Source organism: Anser brachyrhynchus, assembly GCF_964034855.1.
Source record: "Anser brachyrhynchus genome assembly, chromosome: 1".
Taxonomy (NCBI): domain Eukaryota; kingdom Metazoa; phylum Chordata; class Aves; order Anseriformes; family Anatidae; genus Anser; species Anser brachyrhynchus.
This window is the reverse complement of record NC_137694.1, coordinates 60,545,783-60,566,582: the sequence shown is the minus strand read 5'-3', so window position 1 is coordinate 60,566,582 and position 20,800 is coordinate 60,545,783. Positions and strand designations below refer to the sequence as shown.

Here is a 20,800-nt window from a genome sequence, read left to right as displayed (position 1 = left end):
GCATACGCTGCATGGTCGTTGGGGTAGGGTTTGGTCAAGAAAGTCCACAAGAGCTGCTGCTAACTACGGTACTTGGCTGCAACCAGAACAAACTTTTATTGGACTCTTGCTGCGACAAGCCAGACAACAGGTCAGCCATTTGGGCCAGACCCAAGCACTTTGTATTCCTATAATTTCTATAGAGAAATTTCTATAGAGAAATCTGTTGGCTTTTCATAAACTTTAATATCCCTGGCTAAGGAAAGCACAGTTTATTACTCCCATTTTATAGCTGGGAAGACTAAGATGTAGAAGACAAATAATTTAGACAAGATCACACAAGTAAACAAGAAAATAATTTCCTTTCTCCCAAGTTTGTATGTTAGCCACAAGCCCATCTTTAGATAAAAGTGCCAAGTTTATTAGTAATACATTTCATTGCAATTGGTGACCCTGCCTTCAGAAATATTTAGCTGTAAAAGACAGCTGAGAACGTGTTAAGGTCACTTGGAGCACTTTTAGAGAACAAGGAGTCCAAGGAATGTCATTTTTGTTGAAGGACTATTTGGAACGAGGTTCCCATCTGGAAAGCTCATCTGCTAGAAGTGACAGAGGAAACAGGGCATCTGCCTTGCCCAATAAATACAGAAACAACATGTCCCTGCTCTTGGCATAGGAATCATGAGTCTCCAAGGAGCCGCAGTTCAGGAAAATTAAAGCCCAAGGCAGAGCAGGAGCACCTTGCACCACTCACCAGCACCTCTTCCTGCTGACACTGCTCCAGCGGTGAGCTGGGGGAAGGATTAAGTCATCTTTCCAGATTCAGCAAGAGAAAAGGGGACATCCAGAAGGAACACAGACAATCCCCTTGTCCTCAAACAAAGCCACTGGGCCGAACTTGTGCAAGTTATCTCTGCACGTTTCCTCCATGCATCGGGCTTTAGATTTTAATATAAATGCCAACTTTAAAATGAGGGAGAGGGGAAGGCTACAAAACAATATAACAAATTAAATCTTTACAAAGCACTGTCCTATCTTCAGTGATCTTTGATTCAAGCCCAAGATGCATTATTTTCAACTGTACTCTGTACTATTACCTGATATTCAGCTCACTATTGCAGATAACATTGTAGATCCACACCTGCCACCTGGCAGTGCTTTTATTTGGAAATAACCATCGGCAGACATCTGGCATGTAGCAACACATCAGAAAGGGCCTTAACTTTCAACTTTTTTTTTTTTTTAAATTTAAGCTTGGCCACTCTTTTAGCGCTTTTCCTTCTTTATGTAACTGGGAAAGGGCTGAGGTGAGAAGGATCCCACACAGAAAAAGAGCTGGCTTGCAATGCAGAAGAATGAAGGCACTGCTAGGAAAACAAGAAGACAGCTGGCTTCCACAAAGGGTGCCAGACCTCGTGTCTAAAATTAAAGAATCTTATGTTCTGAGGAAAACACCTAGTTTCGCCCTTAAGTAGAAAATTAAAAAGCAAGAACTGGAACACACCATGTGATTATTAGTGCCCTATAAAAACCTTACACAGGTTGGGAGCCAGATTAAATCCTACGCATGTCGGTAGTACCTCATGGGTTTTATTTTTCGGTGGTTTGTTTCAAGGGCTGCATGAATGGAGTTCAAAAACTGTTGGTCAGCAGCCAGGAGCTGGACCCACCTTACAAAAATAGCTGCATTTGGTAGCGCAGTTACGCAGCCCTAAAGAAGCCAAAGACTGAAGTAGTCATGGGGCTGGTTTAGCCCTTTACCTAGATGTGATCTCTCCACGCCATACAAGAAGGGAAAGAAAAAGGGAAACAGGCATTTCACCCCTGTTTCAACACAGGTCATGCTACCACGCTGCCCACCTTCCCCATCTAGCTCCCCACCACATGCCCACCTTTCTTGATCGGAGACAGACACCCTGATTAATGAAGATGGGAAACAAACTGGGTACACCTACGGGTGACTTCTGCATTGCTGCAGGCCAACGTCAAAAGCAGGCACCGGAGTCCCACCTGCACAGGGCTAAGGGGGTAGCAAACCCTGTGTGCTGTTCTGGAGGCTGTGCTCTCCAGCTACATCTCCTGGTGGCAGTGCGGGTTTAGCCCTGAACCCCGGCTCCCAGCCCTGCGCTCTCGCTCAGGACACGCAGGCACAAATGCTCACTGGGCTGGGAGGAGCACCGGATCGGATGCACCACGTTGAGAGGGAGGCAGCGCTGCTTAAGCAGCCACCGTCACCGAAGGAGACATACGTGAGCGTGCCCCCAGAAGGTAACCGCTGCCTCGGTGAGCACAAGGACAAGTTATCACACACAGATATACACAAAGCAAGCCAGGGCAATGAGCAGAATGACAGAGATCAAGGTGGGGGAACACACCGCCGGCCTACAACTCATTTCTCCTGTGTTCCCTGCAACATAATCTTTCAGGTGGCGCTTGGTGGTTTGGACATTAATCACACATGAAGGCTATTTTCACTCAGATGAAAGCAGCAACCCCCCAGCAAGCCCACCCACCGCTGCAGTCGCTGTGACTCGCTCGGCAAGGCAAGGTGGGGCTGGCAAAGGCAGCACCTCGTGAAGGACCACGGACTTTACACCCGCCCTGGCCCTCCTCTGCGGAGCCGTACTGGGATGCGCTTTACTTTTTGTATTACCACACACTAAATTAATCTCCTTCTTTTAAGAAGGGAGAGGGAAATCGCATCACCTCCTCAGTTCCCCAGCGCTCCACTTCCCACCAACACTACAAGCCAAGTATCTCACGTCCAGAAGGCAGAGAACAGCACGGGCAAGAAAACGGAGAATTTATCACTCCCAGTCAGGTAACAAATGCAGGAGAACAACATCCCTGGCAAACAGCTACAGGACTTGGGAGCAAATCTCTTCTGCTTTACCAACCCTTTCTCAGATTGCCTCCATTTAAGGAAAAAACAAAAAAACCACGATTGTCTTTGAAGTAATTTTGAAAAATTAGTTTTGCACCAAGTCTTCCTGCACTGCTGTTGTGCGTGCTAAGGAGACCATGGTGCCACTTCAGTCTTTGTAGATTTCGTTTAAGACACACATTTTCTCCCTGGCTTTGGGCCAAGCCTTGGTATTCCTTTAACTTGGGGGAACTCCTCAGGGAAGTCTGTCACAGTTTTGTCTAGAATTGTGGGTCTTTGCCTGTAAAGATTCATCTCTTCCCATCACTGACTAACACATGAAAACAATCCAGAGCTGGTTCTCAGGAATTTGGTAGGATTACAGAAATTTCTAGCTGCAGGAACCTTGGCTCAAACAGGCTGTGGAAATAACCTTCATGCTTGATGGGTTGAGCTACGAGAAGCCACCTGAGAATTAATGTATGCTGTTATAGATATTAATATGGGAATCCAACATTTATTTCCCATGCTCCTACTTCCCAGGAAACTAGCTGTGGAGACAAGGCCCTGTACATCTTCGTGTGCCTGCTTGGTGGGCGACCGGCAGAAGGTGGGTGCAGACCCTCTCCCTCGCTCCCCATCCCGCCGTGCCCCTGCCCAGCCACCCCCCAGTTCAAAGTCGCTCGAGGCCTTGGTTCTTATCATGAAATGTTCTGCCAAATCAAATGTAAACAAATGACATGCACAGTTGACATGGCAACAAAGCAGCCCTGCACGCAACGACGGCAGCAGCGTTTAACTCTGCCGGGCTGGGCACAAATTTGCAGGAAAGACCAGAGCAGCGAGGTAGAAGATAGAATCTCCTCTTCTTTCCCCAGGTGCCCAGAGAAATAAATACACAGTTCAGTGCCCGGGGGCTTGCTGAGAAAACGGGTGATCCACCTCCTGCAAGACGTCTTCAACTTTCTGGGCAGTTTTGGGCAGCATGAGAGGAGCATCTGCTTATACATCCTTACAAAGCAGTTCAGCATCTTAGACTAATCTTTCCTACTGAAGACTGAAGGCCTATCTCTCTTTCCATGTGGAAGTGGAAGGACCCACCCTTGTGCAAGGGTCATTTGCAGGAGCAGAGCCCAGGCTTCCACCATATGCACAAGAGTGATAAAAAGGCAGCACAGAGAATGAAAGGGGTCAGGGATGGGACACAGTAGTACACCAGAATGGTCAAGTGGTATACAAAATTGTGCTATTTGTCTCTTTCGCAGACACCACACCAAAATACAGCCCTAGGCATATATATATATTTAATAAAAGCAGACAGAATAGAAGTCACAACTACATTTTCGCTCACAGTGGCTTGTGCAGTTTCATCAGCTCCCATATAGTAAGTTGGATTCAACAAGAGCTTAGCACAAAGGTAGATATTTAACTGCAAGCACTTTGGGGCAGGGATTGCAACTGCGTGACTTGACGTTGCTTTTCCCAACAGACTTCATCATCTTCTAATTTTAGATGCCCAGGATAGCTTTCATGCTCTGACCTATTAAACTATACTGGGTGCTGGCAAAGAGCATCCTTTTACCATGGTGGCAGCACCGTTTCAGGGATGGGGGTAGGAACCCCTGTGAAGCCTGCGTAGGGTGTAAATTCACTGGGAGACTCAGCACTGGGAAGCACCATATTTGAAGCAGAATATTTGATTTTCATCTCTCTGAGGAATGCGGGCGATCTCTGAGCACCCATCCAGGACAGCCTAGCAAAGAGCATCAAGTCTGCAAGACAAAGTCCCTTTAAATAAAAGCGGCTGCTGATGTTAAGATAAGCATCCAAGCAGTAAAAATAATGAAGCTGGCTCTTAAATAATGAGTGCTGATGGCCCCCTCTGCTTGCATTCCTAGCCTAATTACTTACATGGTTAGCTCAGCCCTATATGCCTTTCAAATGCTGGCATTTGAAAATAAAAGTTAAATCCACTTGGAGCGAACACAAACTAATGGAAACTACCGTGCATGCACGCTGCTGCCAGAGGTGAGGGTCCTGACACAGGGGCCCTTCCCCTTGGTCTGTGCTTTCAGCAAGAAAACAAAATTAAAAAAATAAAGTCAAGTAAATAGCCAGCCTACAGATGGAAGAATAGCTCTTTAAGATGGAGGGACCTGCAGCTTGTAAGCTTGGGAATTGAAAGCGCTGCTGGTGGGCGAGACATTAGCAGGCCCAGGTCATGGTGCTAATACTGGCAAAGGCAGGAGGAGAAGCTCCTGCTGAAAGAACCCCAGACTCAGGGAAGAAACAGGGCTGTGACCCCCTTGTCGGTACCTTGTTCAGCTCTGTCCATTGCCAGGGAAGCACCCGTGGCAGTCCTCACGCCACGCAGCCACACGGACTGGCCACCCACTGCATACACAGGGGTATAGCGGTCCCACCAGCAAACCTCTCGGGTTCCTCACACAGCTTCCGAGATCAAATGACCAGAACAAGATGGGAACGAGCACACTGAACGTGGCCAAGAAGTGGTAGGAAGGAAGACGGCCAGAAAATGGCTTTGGTGAAGAGGTCAGGGCCCGGAGCACAGCACCACCCATCGCCACACCACTACAAGAGGGGAGCCACCGGCAGGAAGGCCACAACCGCAGCCCCACGGGGTCGCTCCCTTACGTGTCTCTCCAACGCGCTCTTCCCGTTTAGCTTGGCACCAACGGTTTGGCTCCAGAAGCTATCCTGGCAACAAATTCTTTCCTGAAAATTTATCACATGCCTTTATACAAAGCTGCCAGAATCATTTATAGCCACTTATCTAACAATATCTGCTTTCGCTTCAGTCATTAAGGAAATAAACAGAGGTTGGAAAAGAGTCAGTGTGAGAAAGGGGCCTCTGCTTTGGAGAAACAACAGCCTAGGACTATCGGAGATTAGCAAATGCTGCCCTGCCTCAGGAATATGCTAGCATGACAATAATGATGGATTACAAAAAGGAATTGCTTCTCAAAATGACGTCCAATTACTCTTCATGCCCAATCAAATCGGTTTTTAGTTGTCCCTCAAGTGAAAGAAGCATTCCTGCCCTGCAAGGGAAGGCAAGGGTTATGCATGTAAATAAATAATTAGAAATAACCATAGGCTGATGGTGCAGTCTGTGAGAAGAAAAGAGAAAAAGCAGCAGTAATGGATTGCTTTCTGTCTGAGATCTGTGAGGATTTTTTCAAGATCTGTAGTTTATGATAGATTGTTTTTATGAACCAGCAAACAGTGATTTATAACATTAATAAGCAGCGATGGGTAAGGCCCCAAATAAGATTCCCTTGCGTACTTCTCCACGACAAGGACAGAAAATATTTTCCTTTAGAATATGATGGCTGAGCCTCACGAAAACACGAGCAAGATGGTCACTTGCTCATCAGCAAAAGGAGGCCTGGTTGCAGGCTGCCTCCGTCCCCATCCACAAGCATTCACCCTGAGACGCGAGGAGGGAAACTAGGGCTCAGCTCAGCCATGCACGAAGTCTGCAGGACGAGGGCTCCTGGACTGCAAGGTGTTTGGGGGTGCGCCAAGCCTTTTGTAAGCGGAGCACCAGCTATACATCCATGTCCAGGGATAAATAATGAGCTCGTTGCACGCACTGCCTATCTCTAGCTCCGGTTTTCCTGCACTGAACAACTCCAGAATGCCTCTGCCCATTGCAAGAACAGATACCACACCTGACCTGAAATTTATTTTTCTTTTACAACCTAGCTTTAGAATAAATGGCTTGGTGGAATCCAGATCAACTCCCCCAGCCCTTTTCTCACAACTCCTCACCAATTTCGTACCTCAGTAAAGCCCCTGTGACCGACTGGAAGTTCAGACATGAAACGCAGTCAATAATGAAGATGTGCCTCTACTTCCAGCACGCAATTCGTTAGGAGAGGAGCGAAGGGGTGGACAAAGAGGGGGAAATCAAACACAGCTCACACAATGTTCAAAATTACTCCACTGAACCAGGAGTCCGGTTCTGGGGAATATGAGCAGTAAATTGCTGAGTGGCTTTCTAATCTAATTATTTTCCTTGCAATTCAAATTATTTTCCAATTAAAACCAAGCTAATACATTCTGAAATGTAAATCAGACTCCATTACCTTTTTTAATTGCAATGCCTATACTATTCCCCTTTTCCCTTTAATTGATAAAAGTCAGGCGGAGATTTCCATACATTCTTCTGAAGTCCTTTAGGCTTATTTCACACAGGCCTTACTGGTCTCATCATCCTTCGCCCTTGTCTCCACCACAGAGGAGGCTGATGCCCTCTGCTTAAGGAAAGCACAAAGCCTCCAGAACAAGGCAGGGGAGCGGCTCTTTGCTCTTTACACAGCAGCAAAGCCTCACCATTGCAGCAGCACAAAGGCAGGGACAAAAGGAGCCCATCAGGTGCCAGCTCTTGTCCTAGAAACATGGTGTTTGTCCCTGCAATGGTGTGGAGTGGCTAACCCCGGTGAGGTACACACCATGAGTTCCTGCAGCTTCAGTTCTCCTGCACTCAATGATTGCATTCTTCCGAAAAAAGAAGAGGAAATAAGTACAGAACATTTTGTCCATCAAGCCTCCCCAGGTCAGATATAAATATATAAAGAACAAGCAAGGAAGCCTCTTCCGCAAAGGGAAGCTATTTTCAATTTAGGCAGGGCGCTTTCCAGACTGACAACTTCTGAATAAACTTGCAGCGTCTATATTACTTCCCTTTTCTTCCTTATTGACCAAACTCAAGGGCAGATGTAGTCTGCAGGATTAATTTATCTCACATCCTACGCTCTCCTCCTTCTTCCTGAGTTGCTTGCAAGGACCGATTCCACCTCTTTTACCTCTACAGGGGAGAGCGAGGCACCCCGTCCCCCAATGCCAAACTGGGGCAGAGCTCAGCCCCGTGGAAACCCCTGAGTACCTCTTGCTCGAGGCTGCAGTGTCTGCCAGACCCGGAGTCCTGCCGGTGACCTCTGCTGGAGCAGGGCCACCAGACCCAACGCGGGGAAGTGGCTGCTCACAGCACACCCCTGCCCGTCTTCCTGTAGTGCTCAGGGGGTAACGCACACTGTTTGTTTGCTCCTGTTACTTTGTCTGCACAGATATCCTGTTACTTTATCTGTTCATCATCTACTTTGAGGTCCCCAACACTAGACCATGTCTTCTACCTTTTTCACCTTGTAGGACCAGGAAAGCTTCAGGGTATCTTCCCCGGGAGGACCAGGAGCAAAGCATCCCCTGAGCTCCCCTGGCCCACCAGCTGCCACCCCACATGACACAGCTTCCGCCGTAATAAATTTCTGCTCCAGAAATAAAGATTTTTTTTTTTAAAAAAAAAAAAAGGAAAAAAAAGAAATAATAAGCATTCGATCTCTTATTATTCTCACAAATGCTAGAGGTTATTCCACCACTAACAGAATAAGCTAACAGTGACTGCAGATGTGAAAAGGCTCGTCACAAATCCAAAAGGCTCCTAATCCAAATTCTGTGTGGATTTGTACTTTGCACAGTCACACCAGCTTTGGCAGGGTTAATGGAGATATGTAGAAGATACCTACACTCCTCTTTGGTGCAAATGTTCTCTCTTCTGTTGTTTAAATTTCCAGCATTACTTCTACCATGCTCTGGAAAGTCTCAAAATTCACCTTCATTCAGCAAACATCCATTCTTTACCTGTGCTCTTCCTATGGCTCGATATAAACATTTTAATTCTTTTTAGTTTATGTCACTGCAACATACTATAAGCTGTTCTGAGAATACAATCTATAATTGCCCTTGCACAGACAAAAGTCCATGGCATGTGATTTGAATCACCATCCCTGGAGGTCTTCAAGAAACATGTAGATTTAAAACTTAGTAGCGCGGTTTAGTGGTGGACGTTAGTACTGGGTTAAAGGTCGGGCTAGATCATCTTAGAGGTCTTTTCCAACCTGAATGATTCATGATTTTTTTCTACATTTGCACTCAAATGAAGTTTTATCTGAAAAAAAAAATCTCTAAAGTATTTAATATATTCGATAAAATATTTAAACCATATATTATGCATGTACATTAAGGGAGAACTAGCCAGGCAGTTAAAAGGGAAGATACCTTTTGTCTGAACTACCAACATCCTTTAAAAAAATTACGTGGAGATGCTTTAAAAGCCTGGCTACAACGGACAGTTTTCTATAAACTGTCTCATCAGGCTGCTGTTGATCTTTTATTCCTATCGAAACTTTTTCAGACTTCAATTATACTGTTTAACAGAGACACAGAACAGATCCAAATCTTAGATGTGGAAATCCCGTCTTGAAGTACTAGGGGGAAAGAAGAGAGACAAACATCCAACAGGAGGATTTTTTTTTTTGAAGTGTCAAACCTAACATTTTCTTTACTTACAAATTCACCTTATTTGGAGTAGATTCATCTCCAGCAGAGCACTGACAATTCTAGTAACCTGTCACACTTCAGAGACCAGAATGATTTTTTTTATGTTTTTATTAACTCAATGGTAATCCCTTAATCATTCAGTTGACAATAATCTAGCGTTTCCCTCTCAAACATTTCCAGTGGCTAGCTGCAGCTCTCAAACACAGCCCTCAAAGCAGCTACGCTCCACTTTGCTTTTATTGTCCTCAGTTCAAAACCTTGAGTTGCCTGGTGCTGGCCAACCAGGAGATGAAATAAAACCACGTTTACCCGAATCCCTCCTCTCCAGCCAGCAGGCAGAGCGGGGTGGCTTTGCGCTCGCCGTCCCTCCCCGGTACCGGTACATTCTGCATTTTCTTGCTGTGATCTCTGCAAAACCCTCTTACTACAAGCAGGTTTCCAGCAGCACGACGAAGCAGAAGCACGTGGGTGTGCTGGCGGGGAGGGTCACCTCCGTTCTCAGCGCCTAGGGGCAGCTCTCGGCTCCTCAGGGCAGCGGGCTGCGCACATACACCATAACCCCTCTGGCAGGGAACGTCCCCAAGGACCACTCGAAGGAAGAGGTGTCAAAAGGGCACTGGCCCCAGAGGAAGCCCGACTGCAGGCTGGGCCTGTAAAGTTAGAAAAGTCCAGGGTGGGGTGGGGGGGTGGGGGAAAGAGTCTGGACTTCTTTGGCAGCTCCACGTCACAATTTGGGGAAATTGTGGAAGCAGATTTCCAAGAGCTGTTGCCGCAGTGACCTTAAACCACAAGTAACTCCACAGCTGTTGCACCAGAGAGGCAATGATTTAAACCAGAAGAGGCTCAGCCCCTCTGACTTCAGTATCAGAGTCACAGAGGTATTCCTCTCCCATCAAGACTGCTCCTGCAGGCTTTCTCCTGGGAAGGGACAACCTAAGAAGTCACTCGCCAACCTCCAAAATCATGAGGTCTTTTTTTTTTTCTTTTTAAAGACTATATATTTAAAACTATATTCAGTTTAAGTTTAGCTTTCATTCACGTTCATTCTTGAAATAACACTGAAGTCTAGAAATCCCCCTCCTCACCCCATTCCATCCCCCCTTTTTTTTTAGTTACAAAACAGATTCTCCTACAAAGGTAGGATATCAGGAGCTGGCACTTAAAAGAAATACATATATTATACAAAGTGTAAGGAACTAACAAGACTGGGTGCAAATACACCACTGCTTCAGTTTCGGCCCTTTCAAGGCAAACTTCTCTGCTGTTCCCATTGTTGCATGTTCACATTGCAGGGTGGTTTCAGAGCATTAACAGCCTATTCACCCACTGAATAGGGCCTAGTCCAAAAGAGCCCTCACCGAGGCCAAAAATATGGGTGTCAGGTCCCTGGCACCAAGTATTTTGCTGTACAGCTCCTCTCCCACTGGGTCATACTAATTGCTAACGTGCACAGAGCTACCATCTTCTGGGCTCTTGCACCTTCAGCTTGACCTCCTCTGTCATCCCTGGAGAGTGATTTTATGGTTTGCATCTCTGTGCTGACTTCTGGAGCAGTGCAACTTTCATCACATATTCCTTTAAATGAGGAGGATAAAAGCACAGGGCTAATTTATCACAGGACCATTTGTTAAGCCAATTAAAGTGTTAAGAAAATTAATTGAAAGGGTTAATACACATCTGTAACAGGCTATCCTGGTTATGACATTTACCTTCACAGCCACAACCAAGTTATCTGGTCTCTTCTCTGGAGTAAAGATAAATGTCAGCAGAGATCAACAATCATGTATTATAAATATACAATGCATAATTTTTTCTCCTGCTGTTTTGAAGCACTGAAACTGCTTTAGATGACAGGCATGAAATATTTAGAAACCGTTGGAAGAGAATGTTCTGAATCCTCCTAAACTTTTAATAACTTGCAAATCGTGATGTCACCCACAGGACAGCACCAGGAAGGTATCTGCCAAGCAACCACTGCCAAAAACCAGCCCCACTTGCACCGCACCTAGTGGGTAGCGTTTCCTACAAAGCAGGCTTTGTAGCCGCTGGATGTTGGCTTGTTATGCCCGGACAGTGGCGTGTTAAATGCAGAAGAAAGTTTGCAGAACAACTGCCTGCACTCAGTGAAATCCTGCAGGGAGCTCTCAGCTCAGCGGCAGTAACTCCTCACGGCCCGGAGAAGCACAGCCCGTGCGGGAAGGATCTGCTTTACGGTAGGCACACATGTGCTCGATAGCTGTTGTTTACTAGGTCATGTTGATTTTGCTTTCAGCTATGTTTTCTTAGGCACCCACGTCTCTTCACGTAGGAGTGCCTTAGAAATTACAAAATATTACTCCCACTCAACATACACGCGTACGTATACACTGGGTTTGTGTGTACATAGCTAGAGAGATGCCCACCACAAACAAACATTTGCATCCATCGCCAACCTGCAGGAAAGCCAAGGTGCTTTTGCAGCCCTGCGCAGCAAAGCTCCGCAGCCAAGCCAAGGGAGAGCTACAGCCTCACCGTCCCCTTGTCCCTTCGGGATCCACACGGCTCCGGCCCCTCCAGCCTCCTTCGCACAGGGACCAGGCTCAGCACAGCCCTGGTGGCCACCTCTCTCCTGGGTGGACCGAGGAGCAAAGAGGGGTCTTACAGCCTTTTCCTGCAACGTAACTTGCTTGCAACTCAGCATTTCCCCACAGAGGGGCCTCCAAACGCATGGATAATTTCGCTCTTCTCCTTCCCTCGCCTCCAAAGCATCTCTCCTGCTAGCCCAGTTTCTTGGAAAGCAGCAGGTTCTTGCTTCGCAGAGGAATTCCTGCTAAGGAAGCTGAGCACACTTGAGCCCTTCCCCTCTGTCCCAACCTCCACCCTGGTTTAGGAAGCTCACCTTCCTCGAAATACCTCGGCCAGAAACACAGCCCCACGACATTTCACCCTCACAGCACAACCCTCGCGCTTGCAGCAGCCACCCCAACAAGACCCACACGAGGACCTAAGCCATTAAAGGTGCATTTTACTGGGAATGGGGGCTGGCAGAGGCACAGGTCCGCAGGCAGACAACCGGCACACATCCCTACACCAGGCTGCAACACAAACCACCCCAACGAGTCCCCCTGCCCACGTTGCCCCTTCCTTCCCCTGCGCGCCGCCGAGCTGCCGTCACGCCAGGTTTGTTTTCTTCGGTAAGCAATGGCTTGCAGAAGCCACTCGGCGGAAGTTATTAAAGCTGCTTTGGTATGGGGAAAAATCTCATTAACGTCAGCAAAAGGAGGAAGAGTTCTGAAAAGCTCCCAGCTAATTTGCTTTCTTTTAATTTTCTTGCAATTACAGTAAGCAGCGTAGCGCTCTCCCAATAAATGAGTCTTTAGCGCTGTGACAGGAGGTTTCTCCCCGAGTCACTTCGCGCTCCAACTTTTAACCCTTCAATAGGTTAAAGACAGAAGTGACTGCACGGTGCACCTTCCTAGAACAAATGGATTTCAGGCACTTCCAGTAATTTATCTCCACAGTGGAAAATCCCTGTTTTGTCTGTACAGCTTTTTTTTTTTTTTCTTAATTTTTGCTTTGCAGTCATTGCAGCAGTACTGAGCTGGTACTTCCCACATCCTTTACTTGCTATAAATTCAGTTTCTCTTACAGTAAACACAGCTCCTAAAGGCTGCAATCCAGTTCTTTTCTGAAAAGAGGCTCAGTGTAGCATATCCCACACACTGGCTGATTTTTAAAACTCACTATGTATGTAATCTATTTTCCCTTACTGCTTTGGAAAGTTGAAGAGCAACAATTCTATTTCAGACTTCAGCTTATTATTTTTACTCTGCCGTAAAAAAAAAGAAGGGAAAAAATGTTGAAGAATGTTTAAGAATGCAGTCTGGAGATTAGTAAGGGGACAGGATATATATATATTTAAGAAAAAAGGAAAACATGTCCTCTATATGAAGTAAAATTGGATTGGTTTTTCATCCGCCAGAAATGTTACATTAATGCCTAACACCAAAATTTCATAGTGGCAGGTTTTTAATTAGAGTAAAAAGAGGTTATTTTTTGCTAAAAAATTTGGAGAAGTGCATTGTGGAGGGAAATTTTGTTCTGATTAGACCAAAATGGAGCCTTTATATCACTTACTCAAACCAAAAGAACACAGGGTAGTCCAAATACCCTTATTATTTGAAGAGTCTTTAAATCATTAATACTTTTTTTTTCTTTATTCTCAGCTGCAGATTCAACTAACAATGTTAGCTTTCTATTTTGGTTAAGTTCCTAACTGCCAGAGCTCCAATCAAAATGTTCACAGTATCAACCCTAAAACCTCAAAAAAATACCCCCAAATAAATCAGAATTTCCTGTGTTATTTTTTTTTTTTTTTTCCCCAGCAGTTTCACCAATGTTTTCTACGTGTTCCCATGCTACCAGGCAGGGCCAGCTGGAACACCTGGGACTTTGCATAACTCCTATGGGGACATTTGGATCTTTCAGCCCATTTCTGAACGAACACCTCACAGGTCCAGCACCACAGCAGAGCACACTGCTGATCCTGTAGTGGAGAGAAATGGTGCATCAAGCTGTGTGAAAAGCTCCCTGCCCTCGCAGCTATGAGAGTCCCCTCCACAACAAATGGCTTGCTTTGTGAAGTCCCCAGCACAAGCAAGAGGAAAAAAGCCTCTCCTGGTACATGCTACAATACACTGAATTATTTTTTTCTTCCCGAATTCTAATAATCTCAGCAGTACGTATTGAAAAAAAGGCTGTATTGATTAAAAATTGCATTACATGTGGAAATTAGGTGATCGGTAAACTGGTGTTTGACTGGACCCTTTGCTGAATGCATTTCAGCCAAAGGAAGCTCCTTGCACTGATTTGCAAATTGCAGAAAACCCCACTGCTGGTAACATTTGAAAATAATTAAGAAGGACCTTTGTTGTCTTAAGAAAGAAAAGAGGCCAATAAAGACATTTTTCACTGCTTTAGCAGATATGTGATGATCACAAGCTTCTTGCATTGGTAAGACAGCATCTGCACAATGAAGAAGGGTGCCCACCAGGACATACTTACACATACCAAGCACTGTACTGAGAAATGATTCTTGCATCATTTATAGCTACTCTACATACTTTATAATGTATGCATGGATGAGCCATACTGATTATAGGATACTGAAACTGTCTCATTTGTCCAGGCCAGTCACAATCTCATAATTAAATGATAGCCATAAAGAAATCCTTGCTCAAACTGGGACAGCAAGAGAAGGTTAATTTCCTTGTTTGTTAGAAGCTTTCCCATGCCATGTGCAAATGGAATCCAGTGGTGATGGAGATTTTGAGCACTTAGAAATCAAGAGACCTGAAGTGGGTCACGAAAACCAAAATCAGAGAGTTTCTCTGGGAAGTTGCACAGCCAAATCCATGAGCAGCACCACAGCAGAAGTTGCTGTCAGGAACCAAACGCCAGCTCAGGCTTTCCTCCCGGCTACGGAGACATGAATCCATCATAAACACAACTCTTCCTTTCCACTCATCAGGCTCCATACTCAGCTAACAGAATCTTAAAGGTAACCCTGTTTGGCCAGAAGAACACAGGACACTGAACAAGCACGCCTTTCTGTAGGAAAGTCCCCTTCTTGCCACCCCTTCCTTTTTGGGGCAGAGCTTCTCAGCTGACAGGAACATTAGAAAACCCATTCTGTCATACGGCCAGAAATTTCTGCTCTCATTCAAAACACTGAGCTCGCTGTGCTCCAACAAAGCAGTGTTCAAAACAAGCGTTGGCATGTGCACTTATGCGAAATGACTGAATGGCCCTGCAGGTTGATAAAAGGTTCTGGAGTCTTTCACATAAAACTAAAGCCACTGGTTTGAACCTGACCCGTATCAGTAGTGTCTGAAACTGGCTACAGCTGGAAGGCTGTTGGCATCCTGTCTAACAGGGCTGGGAGTATCAATGTGATTCCTGGGAGACAAATACACTCGCTGCGTTGGTAGTTTGCACAGGGACGTCAAGACTCAACAAGGAACGAATTTTGAACTTCCTTTCCGTACGTGCTCTTTGTCCTGCCAACGCAGCCGGCGGCAGTGGTTGGTAGGCTCTTAAGGCCAGCAAGTACAAGGTACTTTCATGGATCGTGATAAACCTACTCAGCTGGGTTTTAATTGAAAATACTCTGTATCATTTAATCCACTTTCACAAGTCATCTTCCACAGCCTTGTAAAACCAGGGCTTACAGATGACACTGATGTCTCCAAGAGAACATGCTGGAAGAGTCCATCCCTCCCACACCATACAATAGAATATTAAATCTGATGATTATTCCTGAAGAAGTAGGAAAAAAACACCAAAACCATCCATCTATAATCTGCCCTCCCCCCATCTCCCTAGGCCATAAACAATTCTGTCAGTCGAGTTTCCCAGACAGCTCAGCATTAGTGAACACATTCCCCCCCCCCAAAAAAAAAACAAAAAAAAAACCACGGGTACACAAATTCCCCATCCCCTTTGTTTGGGTACAAACACTTAGCTTGGGCAAGGCAAGAACTCATCCCTGATGCTACACCTCCCTCTGAAACTCAGCTCAGAGACAAAAGGTCTCTGACCAGGCCACAGCAGGAGCAAAATGAGGTGGGGAAAACCCAGTTTTTAACTGATATCAAACTAAAGCATGGTTCAGATCAAATCTCATTTTACTGGGATGTTCAAACCTCCTGCCAGCACTCAAACTGCTCTGGCTTTAGTCCATTGTACAGCAGCATGCTGATCACCTTAAAAATCGTATTAATCTGATGAAGAGTGCTCCCTAGACCTTACTTTCTGCAAAGTGCTGAGCTGCTCATCAGCCCTTACCAAGAATCACAGAAATAAAGCCTGATCCTCCCAGTGTGAGTTACAAGCTTTGCCCCTTCCTCACTGAGGCAGCAAACTCTGCTGGCTTGCTCCTGTTCACACAGCCCTGCACATGCTCAATAACACCATTGATTTTGTTTGTGCAGGCAGAGAGAATCCAATTTTAAAAAGCCACATTGATTCCCACCCATTAAAAACAGAGCAAGCTGCAGTATTCGCTAAATGGATAGAAAAAGACTGAGGTCAGGGTGGAGGGGTGGGAATAATGTCATTACTACAAGCTCGTCCTGAAGGACAGTTGCAGAAACAGACACTAAAATAGTAACCGTTTGACTTCACATTATTTTTCGTAGTTTCTAAATTACAAAAATAGTAATTCAACAACCTGGGAGTGCCCCAGCACGGAGAAGGAGATGCAAAACTGAAGGCATCCAAGAGCATGTAGCTGTGATTAGTTGATTTGGAGCATGAAAACACACACGCACGCAGCAAGAGAGGGCACAGATACAGGAACCGAGACAGCAGCAGTATCTGCAAGGGCCCTGTCTGCTTTTCAGTTCTTTGTTTTCATACATTAAACAAACACAGCCATTGCACAGGTCACTGAGGACCTTCCTTCTGCATCCGTGGCCCCAGCTGCACCACAGACAAAAACTATTATTATTCTCTAATGGCTGCACCTTTTTGGACAATGATTCAGTGTTTTTTCCCCTCTTCTGTGCAGTGCCACTTAGTCTTTTGCTTCATTTTATGTTTTATTCGCACACTCTTGAAATCTTCATGTAGCAACTAAGCATCGATGAGGGAGCTGTGAGTGGGAGCTCCTGCTTTTCAATGCAGCTGCTCGCTGTGGGAAGGTCCTGGGAATGGATGGATGCTGCTGCAGCAGCGGCGAGGGGCTGGGAGAAGCTGCCGAGTAGAGAGGGAGGTGGTGGTGCAGCCCTGGGGGCACTTTCCCACCCCAAATCTGGGAGCATGAGCTACAGACATCCCCGATGCAGGGAGCCATGGCTGGTCAGTGACCAGCAGATGCAGCCCGGAATGTGCACGCATCCCATGCTCGATGTGGTGGCTGAACTTCAGTCAAACACCGCACGCCACCAGGCTGTGAGGCTGCCCACATGTTGCAGAGCAGTCACTCATCTTCCCAACTTAGTCGGAGGATGTGAGCAGGCAGGCGCTTGCTAGCACCACTGAGGCTTTCGTAATTGGTCCCAGCTGGTTAGTCGTAACATGCCTTGTTGTTGAGCAACCACCTACTAACGCTGTCAGACATTCCCTGGTTGCATAAGGAGGGTTAGTTATCGTTATTAATTACGCGCTGCCGTGGGCCTGTGCCACACCGCACAGATAAGAAAGCCCTTAAGCTCCCAGCCAGCCATGTCCTCATCGTGCAGGCTCCCACCAGCATCAGGGGAAGCAAGCTCAGGCCTTGCAGCAGCCATGACCATCTCCTACCCTTTGTACCACACCATGGTTTTGAAGCGACTTGGTCCTCCCTTCCCTCCTGGTGGCCAGCAAGGGCCAGGCCAGCTAGGCCACCACAGCGGCCATCTTGTGGAAGCCATGGCACGCCGTAGGGTTGCGTGGGCACGCAACCAAGAGCACCGCCGCCATTTCAAAGCATTGTGAAGGGATATACCCCACTGCCTGGCCGCACCACTGACAGAAGACACGACAGCAGAAAGCACGAGGGTACAGCACAGCCTGAAGCCTAACCTTAAACCTACATGAGGTAACGACGTAGAAATGTGCTATTCCTGGTGCGGAAGGGAAAGACCCAACAACGTGGATCCCTCTCAGGAGGGAAGATGAGGCAGAAGCATGGGGGAAATGCAATGGAAGTGGCTATTTTACAAGCTGCCTGAGCATACCAACAGCTCGGAAGATTTAAGTCAGCATTTACAAGCTTCCCCAGCTCTAGGTCCTCACTCACCATTCAATTTGAACTGTGCAAGACAAAAAAAAAAATCACAGGCATTTTGTGCAGGAAAAACAAGCATCTTTTTTCTGCTCTGTCAGTGGGCTGCCTTGACATCCCCCTTGCAAAACTGAGGACTGTAGTTATGTCCTGCACACAAGGTTCTTACATGACTTAAAATGCCATTTTGAGGGCAGTAATCAGTTACTGTAGCCACAGGCTAAGGTGAAAACTGTGAGCGTGTCTAGGAGCTGGAGCTCCAGGGCTGCTTGAAAGCACACACCTTGAACTGGAAATTAATCTCTTCAAATCCCACGTAAAACCACACGGCAGAATTGGGCTGAGAGGAGCAGTTCACGTTGCTGTATCAGCTGCCTCAAGCAACTCTGACCTTTGCCATCCATGGCTTTCATCAGAACCAACCTCTCTTGCCCTGGGTTTGCTCCTGCTGCTTCTCTCCCAACTTCTGTATTTGCTGCCCTCCAGACCCAAGAAGAGCATCGAGGCTGTTAGGAAAATTCCCTGACCACTTACAGGTAGGACAGGCACTGTTGCACTTCTCCAGCTGCTGTGGAGAAGCAGCTGGGGAGATTTCTTCAGCTCTCTCTGAGGAGGAGGCTGAAGGCTTGGACTCGTTCAAGGTCCCCATGGCAGGACACCCACCACCAAGGTCAGAGGTTGGCAACCGTGTCACAACACCGTGCTGCCAAATGCCGCAGGTTGATCCTTCAGCTTCAACACGAGCTATCTCCCTTTGCATGCACAATGCCTCCGATTGCCACACAGGAATGCTTCACACCCGTTTACCACCACTGCTCGCTTTAACACCAGTTCAGATCATGCTTTAATGTTACCCATGCCTTTGGAAGCCAAGAGGGCAATTTGTAAAAGCTTAAGTTTAGTTTCTTTTGTGCTATATCATAGGTACTGATGCTGGAAGGTAATTCTCTAAATCTAACATAAACGCTTAAAGTTTATTCTCAGTGGATTTATATGGACATAAATATACAGATTAAAAACAAGTAAGACTTTGGGGGCTTTTTATTACCTTCTACAGTAGCCAGGAACATGGGCATTTTCCCTCTCTTTTGTATCTGCTTTCTTCCAACTGCACAGTTCAGAGACTTCATACAGATCAGAGGCAAAGTTCAAACTAGCACTGACAATTTCATTTAAAAAAATTGTGTTTTCTTATGTTCTTTACTCTTTTATTGCTATTTTCAAAATGAAGAACAGACCCTATCAAAGTGCTAAGGGCTGAAAACATAACTCTAAACCTGTCTCTAAATGATACACGAAACCCAACTTTGTGCCAATCCATTTTTATCATCTCTTTGTGGCCATAACAAAGCTGAGAACAAGAGCTAAACAATAGAGAAAAAAGAATAATTTCAACATATTTTTTTTCTGAAAGTAACAATCGGTGACAATAACAAGAACCCATTCAAAAGACAAAATGTTATCTTCCAACCCAGTTAGCATGTCTTTCTTCCTCTCACTCATTATATATCTTGCACATCGCGCTATATTTTGACCTCACTTACAAAGGAATACGCTTGGAACCGACATCTCCATACGCGTATCAGCACAGCTACGTAGACTCCAGCCCATGCTACCTCTCCCTTCCTGGGTCCCTCACACACCTGCTACAAGGAGATAGGTGTTATCAAAGAAGCCTCCAGAAGAGCTTTATAGGAACAGTGACATGGCTAGTTTATCCTTTTGTTTGTACTCATGCAGCCCTCCTGAACCACTAATTTACATTGCTAACAATGGCAGGAGCTGTATTTTTGACAGCTATAGGGACGAGATCTTAGGTAAACTTTATTTATTTTGTTTTAGATACAGGCCTGCACCATTACTTCCTTTTACCTGCTGAAACAACTGGGAGTGTTTCATCATTAACTTTTTTAGCATAGTAACCAGGAAATTCAGCTAGCCTCAGCTGAATCTGTTTACCTTTTAGATTTCATCTGTCCCTCTTAATATCGTTTTGAGAGTCAAGGAAATATTCCATTACCCTCTTGGATGACTATCCTGTTTGCAGCCTCCCACTGGCAAACAAAACATTCTTTGGGGGGGGAAAAAAAAAAGTTTCCATTTATTTTGTCTAAGACATCAAATCCTCCTTCCACCCCCACCACCCTGGACTTCCTTCTGAGTGCCCAGCTCCGTGTGGAAGCAACTGGTTGAAGCAGGAGCTCTGACCGTGGTGGACAGGAGGAAGGTCAGCAGCTCTCCTCCTGCACGCCAGCTGTCACGTAAACGTGCGTGCTAACCCCTGCAGTCACGTGTACCAGCACTACCTTTCTGTTTGTACTCTGCTACCCTTCTGTTTGAGGGCCTCAGCCACAAAAATGGTTGTGTGTTAGGTGCTGTAAACACAGCCCCCGCTGCAGAAAACGCAGCTTCTGGGGAACACAGCCTAGGGTAAACAGCAACAGATACCTACGGGTGGACGGGGAGAAAATGTGGTATTGCTCAGCAGTACTAGCACAAGTGATCTCATCCTAAGACTTCCAGTTAAAGACACCAACTCATTGCAGTACCGCTCCTGTTACCAGGCTAACCGAAACCTTGCTAACTTTTTGATGCCTGCCTCTACGTGAGCACCAGCTGCTGGAACAGACAGTTTTCCCAATTCTCCAACGCTTCAGGTGGTGAACGTCCTGGGTTTGGGAGCTGAGCAAGTCACCAAAGTCATCCAAGACTGTTCCAAGCCTTCTGCAAAGGGAGAAGCTCAGTGATAACACTAAGAAACTTTCAGCACTTCTCACGTCTCGTCAGGCCCATTGCACTGTGCTTATGCCTGAGAGGTTCTACTTGGAACCTGCTACAAATTGCAGTGG

At 46.1% G+C, this 20,800-nt stretch overlaps 1 protein-coding gene and 1 long non-coding RNA gene across 13 annotated transcripts in view; both read right to left on the bottom strand.

The window, feature by feature from the left end:
• Positions 1-20,800, bottom strand: part of HIPK2 (homeodomain interacting protein kinase 2) — a 135,866-nt gene that overhangs the window by 63,638 nt on the left and 51,428 nt on the right. The window lies entirely within an intron of this gene.
• LOC308179300 overlaps positions 1-20,800 on the bottom strand; it is a 29,891-nt gene that overhangs the window by 8,915 nt on the left and 176 nt on the right. Inside the window, exon 2 of the long non-coding RNA XR_013940327.1 lies at positions 1-20,800. This exon is cut by the window's left edge and continues 8,915 nt beyond it. This is a non-coding gene — a long non-coding RNA (uncharacterized lncRNA).